The following is an 8,769-nucleotide window of genomic DNA, read 5'->3' as shown; positions in this document are numbered from 1 at the left end:
TCTCTCCTGAGAGACACAGCCAGAATACAGCAAATACAGAGGCGAATGCCAGCAGCAAACCACTGAACTGAGAATAGGACCCCCGTTGAAGGAATCAGAGAAAGAACTGGAAGAGCTTGAAGGGGCTCGAGACCCCATATGTACAACAATGCCAAGCAACCAGAGCTTCCAGGGACTAAGCCACTACCCAATGACTATACATGGACTGACCCTGGACTCTGACCTCATAGGTAGCAATGAATATCCTAGTAAGAGCACCAGTGGAAGGGGAAGCCGTGGGTCCTGCTAAGACTGAACCCCCAGTGAACTAGACTGGTGGGGGGAGGGTGGCAATGGGGGGAGGGTTGGGAGGGGATCACCCATAAGGAAGGGGAGGGGGGAGGGGGATGTTTGCCCGGATACCGGGAAAGGGAATAACACTCAAAATGTATATAAGAAATACTCAAGTTAATAATAAAAAAAAAAGATGGAAAGACCTCCAAGGCTCATGGATTGGCAGGATTAATATGGTAAAGTTGACCATTTTGCCAAAAGCAATCTATAGATTCAGTGCAATCCCCATCACAATTACAACTCAGTTCTTCATAGAGATAGAGAAATTTGCAAATTCATTTGGAATAACAAAAAAACACAGGATAACAAAAACTATCCTTAACAATAAAAGAACTTCTGGGGGAATCACCATCCCTGACCTCAAGCTGTATTACAGAGCTATAGTCATTAAAACTGTATGGTATTAGTACAGAGACAGGCAAGTAGATAATTGTCAATGGGACAAAACAGCAACCAACAGATTGGGAAAAGATTTTTTTTACCAGTTCTGCATGATAGAGGACTAATATCTAGTCAATACAAAGAACTCAAGAAGTTAGGCTTCACAGAATCAAATCAAACTCAAGAATGGGGTACAGAGCTAAACAAAGAATTCTCAACTGAGAAATACAGAATGGCTGAGAAGCACCTAAAGAAATGTTCGACATCCTTAGTCATCCAGGAAAATTCAAATCAAAACAAGCCTGAAATTCCACCTCACACCAGTCAGAATGGCTAATATCAAAAACTCAGGTGGCAGTAAATGCTGATGAGGATGTAGAGAAGTAGAAACACTCCTTCATTGCTGGTGGGATTGCAAGCTGGTATGACCACTCTGGAAATCACTCTGGCAGTTCCTCAGAATATTGGACATAGTACTACCTGAGGAACCAGCTATACCACTCCTAGGCATACACCCAAAAGATGCTCCAACATATAACAAGGATACATATTCATAGGAGCCTCATTTGTAATAGCCAGAGGCTGGAAAAAAGCCAGATGTTCTTCAAGAAAGGAATAGATACAGAAAATGTCATATATTTACACAATGGAGTACTACTCAGCTATTAAAAACAATGACTACATGAAATTCTTAGGCAAATGGATGGATCTAGAAAATATCATCCCGAGTGAGATAACGCAGTCACAAAAGAACACAAATGGTATGTACTCACTGATAAGTGAATATTAGCCCAAAAGCTTGGAATACCTAAGAAAAAGTCCACAGATCATATGAAGCCCAAGAAGAAGGAAGACCAAAATGTGCATGCTTCATCCCTTCTTAGAAGGGAGAATAAGATACTCACGGGAGGAAATACAGGGATAAAGAGTAGAGCAGGGACTGAAGGAAAGGGCATCGAGAGACTTCCCTACCAGAGGATCCATCCGATATGCTGCCACCAAACCCAGTCACTATTGCTGATGCCAAGTGCTTCCTGACAGGAGCATGATAGAGTTGTCTCCCGAGGGTCTCTGTCAGAGCCCTACTGTTACAAATGAGGATGGTTGCAGCTAACAATTGGACTGAACTAGGGCACCCCATTGATAGAGAAAAGACTGAAGGTGTAGAGGGCCGCAAAGTCTCAGCCAGGGTTCCCCACTGTGCTTGACAGATACCTGCTAAGTGCTGTACTTGGGATTGTTATTAATTAATAAAATAATAAGGGGGAGATGTAGAGGGCCGCAATAACATTTGCCACCACTAGATGGCGCTGGCTTCCACTGCACTCCATGTGGAAGGCCGAGCTAGACAAGATGGCGCTGGCCTCCGCAGCGCCAGCCGGCTTCCTTTCAAGAAGTTAACTGTGTGCGCATGTATAAGAGTGCCTTTGTGCCAGGTCTTTGCCCACTCTGGGGCGTGCCTAATGAGATCATGGGTAAGCGACCAATCAGGTGTGGATGCGCCGCGCTAGGGTGTATATAAGCCGTGCCATGCCGGCGCGCCGGGCTCTCCTTAAGATTCAATAAAAGTTTTGGCTGCAGCAAGGATTCGTATGTCCCCGCGTGTTTTCTTGCTGGCGAGGTCGCGCACGGGACATGAAGGAACTGAAGGTGGTTGCAACACCATAGAAAGACCAATAATTTCAACCAAACAAACTCCACCAGAGCTGCCAGGGACTAAACCACCAACCAGTGAGTATACATAGTGGGACCCATGACTACAGCCACATATGTGACAGAGGATGGCATTGTCCAGCATCAATAGGAGGAAAACCCCTTGGTCCTGTGAAGGATTTTTTCCCCAATGTAGAGTAATGATAGGACGTTGAGGTTAGAATAGGTGGGTGGGAATGGGAACATCTTCCTAGAAGCAGGGGCACAGGGAGGGGATGTTGGAGAGGAAGAAAGGGGATAACATTTAAAATGTAAGTACATAAACTATCCAAGAAAAATAAAATTATTAATTAAAAGAAATGTAAGCACATAAAATATCCCAAAAAATAACATTAAAGAAAAAGAAATAGCAGCAGAAATCTTTCCATATATTTTTAGTAAACACGGTGTTAATCCATGACAGTTTTGCTTCTCTGCTTTATTAATTGTATTTTAATTTTAAACTGCTAAATTTAAAAAAAAAGAATGATTTAATTCATAAAAAATTAACAAAACCTGCAGCTCTTTTAGATGGTATTCAGTGAAACAGCTCTCTTAGATGATATTTGTGAAACAGCTTGTGTATATATTTTATTCAGAGTGAACAAGGGCTATATAAACCTTGAAGAGTGGGAGAGGATTTTTCAGGTGAATTTACATTGGTTGAGGCTTAAGGTACCGGGAATGCCTCATTTGCATGGAGAGGCATTTCAGGTGCTTGCTGGACAGGTTCTTATCAGAAGAAAGGGTATTGAGTCTGTGATTTCACCAAGGACTATGTGACATCCTTCCGGCAGAGGATGTTGGGATCAGGTATATAAGGTCAGGCAGAGAAGAGTAAGCCCTGTGGGAAAAGGAGTCCATTTGTGGTGGACTACGACCTTAATAGCAGAGTTTCCCAACAGCTACCTATGGTATCAGATGCCTACAACCGATTAGCCCTTATGGTGAACATAAAGCTTGCTCCAAGTACTTTGACACCCCTACACAGCAGGAAGTAGTCTAATGATAACACTGTCCTTTTCCCAGACCCCCAGTTATCAATAGTAAACAAAAAAAAAAGGGAGAAATGTAGGGTTACACGCCAGTGGAAAGTCACCCAGCCCCTGGTCTGTCCCTGAACCCTGGGTTAGGAAATCTCCATCCACATGACTCAGGGTTAACAAGCCATGCAGTACTTTTCCACTAGCTCACTGCACAAGCTACAAAGATCCTATAAAAACTTGCCCCTCAACCCAGATGGCTACTGTCTCCTTATCCTGCCTTCTATGCTGAACTTTCCAAACAAGGTGCTGGGCTTCCTCTCACCCTTCGGCCATTCATTATATAATCCAGACATTTGGTTATCTCTCTTCTTTCTCTGTCTGCAAGCTTTCCCTCTTTCTTTTGCCCTCCCCCTTTGTCTCCTTCTTTGACCCACTCCCATGTGGTTGGTGAACTTGCCTGAGAGCTGCTCCCATTATACCTGAATTTATATTTTTCTTGGATATATTCTTTTATTTACATTTCAAATGTCACCCCCTTCCTGGTTTCCTGTCCATAAACCGCCTATCCCATACTCCCTTTCCCTACTTCTATGAGGGTGTTCCCCCAACCATCCACCCACCCCTTCCCACCTCCCTGCCCTGACATTCCATACACTGGGGCATCCAGCCCTAGCAGGACCAAGGGCTTCTTCTTCCATTGGTGCCCAACAAGGCAATCCTCTGCTACATTTGCAGCTGGAGACATGGATGTGTCCATGTGTACTTTTTGGATGGCAGTTTAGTCCCTGGGAGCTCTGGTTGATTGGCATCGTTATTCTTGTGGGTTTGAAAACCCCCTCAGCTCCTTCAATCCTTTCTCTAACTCCTCCAATGGGAACCCCACCCTCAGTTCAATGGTTGGCTTTGAACATCCACCTCTGTATTTGTCACGCTCTGGCACAGCCTCTCAGGAGACAACTATATCAGTCTCCTGTCAACATGCATTTCTTGGCATCAGCAATATTGTCTAGATTTGATGACTGTATGTAGGCTGGATACTCAGGTGGGGAAGTCTCCACTTATAATAATATCCACTTATCTGTGATTGCATACCATGCGAATTTTCTTGGGATTGTGTTACCTCAGTCAGGACGATATTTTCTAGTTCCATCCATTAGCCAGTTAATTTCATGAAGTCATTGTTTTTTTATTTTTTAAGAAGAAACTCAGTTTTTTTAAACTTTTTTCTCCATCTTTATTAAATTGGGTATTTCTTATTTACATTTCAATTGTTATTACCTTTCCCGGTTTCCAGGCAAACATCCCCCTAACCCATCCATCTCCCCTTCTGTATGGGTGTTCCTCTCCCCATCCTCCTCCCATTACCGCCCTTCCCCCAATAATCCAGTTCACTGGGGGTTCAGTCTTGGCAGGACCAAAGGTTTCCCCTTCCACTGGTGCTCTTACTAGGCTATTCATTGCTACCTATGAGGTCAGAGTCCAGGGGAGTCCATGTATAGTCTTTAGGTAGTGGCTTAGTCCCTGGAAGCTCTGGTTGCTTGGCATTGTTGTTCATATGGGGTCTCAGGCCCTTCAAGCTCTTCCAGTCCTTTCCCTGATTCCTTCAACAGGGGTTCTGTTCTCAGTTCAGTGGTTTGCTGCTGGCATTCGCCTCTGTATTTGCTGTATTCTGGCTGTGTCTCTCAGGAGAGATCTACATCCGGCTCCTGTCGGCCTGCACTTCTTTGCTTCATCCATCTTGTCTAATTGGGTGGCTGTATATGTATGGGCCACATGTGGGGCAGGCTCTGAAAGGGTGTTCCTTCAGTCTCTGTTTTAATCTTTTCCTCTCTATTCTCTGCCAAGGGTATTCTTGTTCTCCTTTTAAAGAAGGAGTGAAGCATTCGCATTTTGATCATCCTTCTTGAGTTTCATGTGTTCTGTGCATCTAGGGTAATTCAAGCATTTGGGCTAATAGCCACTTATCAATGAGTGCATACCATGTGTGTTTTTCTGTGATTAGGTTACCTCACTCAGGATGATATTTTCCAGTTCCCTCCATTTGCCTATGAATTTCAAAAAGTCATTGTTTTTGATAGCTGAGTAATATTCCATTGTGTAGATGTACCACATTCTCTGTATCCATTCCTCTGTTGAAGGGCATCTGGGTTCTTTCCAGGTTCTGGCTATTATATATAAGGCTGCTATGAACATAGTGGAGCACGTGTCTTTTTATATGTTGGGGCATCTTTTGGGTATATGCCCAAGAGAGGTATAGCTGGATCCTCAGGCAGTTCAATGTCCAATTTTCTGAGGATCCTCCAGACTGATTTCCAGAATGGTTGTACCAGTCTGCAATCCCACCAACAATGGAGGAGTGTTCCTCTTTCTCCATATCCTTGCCAGCATTTGCTGTCACCTGAGTTTTTGATCTTAGCCATTCTCACTGGTGTGAGGTGAAATCTCAGGGTTGTTTTGATTTGCATTTCCCTTATGACTAAAGATGTTGAACATTTCTTTAGGTGTTTCTCAGCCATTCAGCATTCATCAGCTGTGAATTGTTTGTTTAGCTCTGAACCCCATTTTTTAATAGGGTTATTTGTTTCCCTGCAGTCTAACTTCTTGAGTTCTTTGCATATTTTGGATATAAGGCCTCTATCAGTTGTAGGATTGGTAGACATCTTTTCCCAATCTGTTGGTTGCTGTTTTGTCCTAACAACAGTGTCCTTTGCCTTACAGAAGCTTTGCAGTTTTATGAGATCCCATTTGTTGATTCTTGATCTTAGAGCATAAGCCATTGGTGTTTTGTTCAGGAAATTTTCTCCAGTGCCCATGTGTTTGAGATGCGTCCCCACTTTTTCTTCTATTAGTTTGAGTGTATCTGGTTTGATGTGGAGGTCCCTGATCCACTTGGACTGGAGCTTTGTACAGGGTGATAAGCATGGATCGATCTGCATTCTTCTACATGTTGACCTCCAGTTGAACCAGCACCATTTGCTGAAAATGCTATCTTTTTTCCATTGGATGGTTTTGGCTCCTTTGTCAAAAATCAAGTGACTATAGGTGTGTGGGTTCATTTCTGGGTCTTCTTCTATTCCATTGGTCTATCTGTCTGTCTCTGTACCAATACCATGCAGGTTTTTTTTTTTTTTATCACTATTGCTCTGTAATACTGCTTGAGTTCAGGGATAGTGATTCCCCTTGAAGTCCTTTTATTGTTGAGGATAGTTTTAGCTATCCTGGGTTTTTTGTTATTCCACATGAATTTGCAAATTGTTCTGTCTAACTCTCTGAAGAATTGGATTGGTATTTTGATGGGGATTGCATTGAATCTGTAGATTGCTTTTGGTAAAATGGCCATTTTTACTATATTAATCCTGCCAATCCATGAGCATGGGAGATCTTTCCATCTTCTGAGGTCTTCTTCAATTTCCTTCTTCAGTGTCTTGAAGTTCTTATTGTACAGATCTTTTACTTGCTTTGTTAAAGTCACACCGAGGTACTTTATATTATTTGGGTCTATTATGAAGGGTGTCGTTTCCCTAATTTCTTTCTCGGCTGGTTTCTCTTTTGTGTAGAGGCAGGCTTCTGATTTGTTTGAGTTAATTTTATACCCAGCCACTTTGCTGAAGTTGTTTATCAGCTTTAGTAGTTCTCTGTTGGAACTTTTGGGATCACTTAAATATACTATCATATCATCTGCAAATAGTGATATTTTGACTTCTTCTTTTCCGATCTGTATCCCCTTGATCTTTTGTTGTCTGATTGCTCTGGCTAGAACTTCAAGAACTATATTGAATAAGTAGGGAGAGAGTGGGCAGCCTTTTCTAGTCCCTGATTTTAGTGGGATTACTTCAAGTTTCTCTCCATTTAGTTTAATGTTAGCGACTCGTTTGCTGTATATGGCTTTTACTATGTTTAGGTATGGGACTTGAATTCCTATTCTTTCCAGGACTTTTATCATGAAGGGGTGTTGAATTTTGTCAAATGCTTTCTCAGCATCTAATGAAATGATCATGTGGTTTTGTTCTTTTAGTTTGTTTATATAATGGATCACGTTGATGGTTTTCCATATATTAAACCATCCCTGCATGCCTGGGATGAAGCCTACTTGATCATGGTGGATGATTGTTTTGATGTGCTCTTGAATTCGGTTTGCCAGAATTTTATTGAATATTTTTGCGTCGATACTCATAAAGGAAATTGGTCTGAAGTTCTCTTTGTTTGTTGGGTCTTTGTGTTGTTTAGGTATAAGAGTAATTGTGACTTCATAGAAGGAATTCGGTAGTGCTCCGTCTGTTTCAATTTTGTGGAATAGTTTGGATAGTATTGGTATGAGGTCTTCTATGAAGGTCTGATAGAATTCTGCACTAAACCCGTCTGGACCTGGGCTCTTTTTGGTTGGGAGACCTTTAATGACTGCTTCTATTTCCTTAGGAGTTATGGGGTTGTTTAAATGGTTTATCTGTTTCTGATTTAACTTCACTACCTGTTATCTGTCTAGGAAATTGTCCATTTCCTGCAGATTTTCAAGTTTTGTTGAATATAGGCTTTTGTAGTAAGATCTGATGATTTTTTGAATTTCTTCTGATTCTGTAGTTATGTCTCCCTTTTCATTTCTGATTTGGTAATTTGGACACACTCTCTGTGTCCTCTCGTTAGTCTGGCTAAGAGTTTATCTATCTTGTTGATTTTCTCAAAGAACCAACTTTTGGTTCTGTTGATTCTTTCTATGGTCCTTTTTGTTTCTACTTGGTTGATTTCAGCTCTGAGTTTGATTATTTCCTGCCTTCTACTCCTCCTGGGTGTATTTGCTTCTAGAGCTTTTAGGTGTGCTGTGAAGCTAGTGACATATGCTCTCTCCTGTTTCTTTCTGCAGTCACTCAGAGCTATGAGTTTTCCTCTTAGCACAGCTTTCATTGTGTCCCATAAGTTTGGGTATGTTGTACCTTCATTTTCATTAAATTCTAAGAAGTCTTTAATTTCTTTCTTTATTTCTTCCTTGACCAGGTTATCGTTGAGTAGAGCATTGTTCAACTTCCACCTATATGTGGGTGTTCTTCCCTCATTTTTATTGAAGACCACCTTTAGGCCGTGGTGGTCTGATAGGATGCATGGGATCATTTCTATCTTTCTGTACCTGTTGAGGCCCGTTTTTGACCAAGTATATGGTCAATTTTCGAAAAAGTATACCATGAGGAGCTGAGAAGAATGTATATCCTTTTGCTTTAGGATAGAATGTTCTATAAATATCTGTTAAGTCTATTTGGTTCATGAGTTCTCTTTGTCTATGTCTCTGTTTAATTTCTGTTTCCATGACCTGTCCATTGATGAGAGTGGGGTGTTGAAATCTCCTACTATTATTGTGTGAGGTGCAACATGTGTTTTGAGCTTTAGT

The sequence above is a fragment of the Rattus norvegicus genome, chromosome 8 (genome assembly GCF_036323735.1).
Source record: "Rattus norvegicus strain BN/NHsdMcwi chromosome 8, GRCr8, whole genome shotgun sequence".
Lineage (NCBI taxonomy): Eukaryota > Metazoa > Chordata > Mammalia > Rodentia > Muridae > Rattus > Rattus norvegicus.
The sequence above is the reverse complement of the archived record's forward strand: the minus strand, read 5'-3'. Positions refer to the sequence as shown.